An 837-nucleotide genomic window follows, 5' to 3' on the forward strand; every position below is an offset into this window, starting at 1 on the left:
AACAAAGCTACATGTAAGGTGACAGGGCCTGCATGGCCAACTACTCAACAAACATCACAACAAACTTCTCAAGTTACTGCACAACCAAGTACTCAACAAACATCACAATAGACTACTCAAGTTACTTCACAGTCAGCTACTCAACAAACATCACAACAACCTACTCAAGCTACTTCACATGTTGCACAACAAAGTCAACCAGCTTCTCAGACATCCAGAACAAGACAAAGTCCTACAAATAAGGCAACAACAAGCAAGGAAAAAAATTTGGGTGTGAGAAGGCCACCCACTCCTTGGGTACCACCAGGACCAACCACAAGATTAGGTGCATCAAGAATTGGGCCAACAACTAGGAGGACAACCCCAACAAAGAGAACCACATCCAATAAGAATGTCTAGATTATATTTTGGATATTTAGCACTTAGATTTTGTTTTGATATTTAGAACTTTTTAGAACCACTTTTGGGTTTATGTAACTTGTCTGCTTTGAACATGTTGTTTATGAACATGTCTATTTGAACATGTCTTTTTGAACATGTATCTTTTGAACATGTAATCTTCAAGTCTTAAGTAATCTTGGAACCCAAACTGATTTAATGTCTAAACAATAACTTCAAATTGGTGTATTACATCTAAACAATAACTGTTATACATAACTTAAAACAGGCTGCATTATAACCCAACAAAATTGGTGTATTACATCTAAACAATAACTGTTATACATAACTTAAAATTGGATGCATTATAAACCCAACAAAATCTATTGATTCCATTTGTTCAAAATTACAAGACTTAATTGTTACATAATTATACATAATAAATTGCTTTCAATTTGT

Source organism: Vicia villosa, linkage group LG2, assembly GCF_029867415.1.
Source record: "Vicia villosa cultivar HV-30 ecotype Madison, WI linkage group LG2, Vvil1.0, whole genome shotgun sequence".
Classification (NCBI taxonomy): domain Eukaryota; kingdom Viridiplantae; phylum Streptophyta; class Magnoliopsida; order Fabales; family Fabaceae; genus Vicia; species Vicia villosa.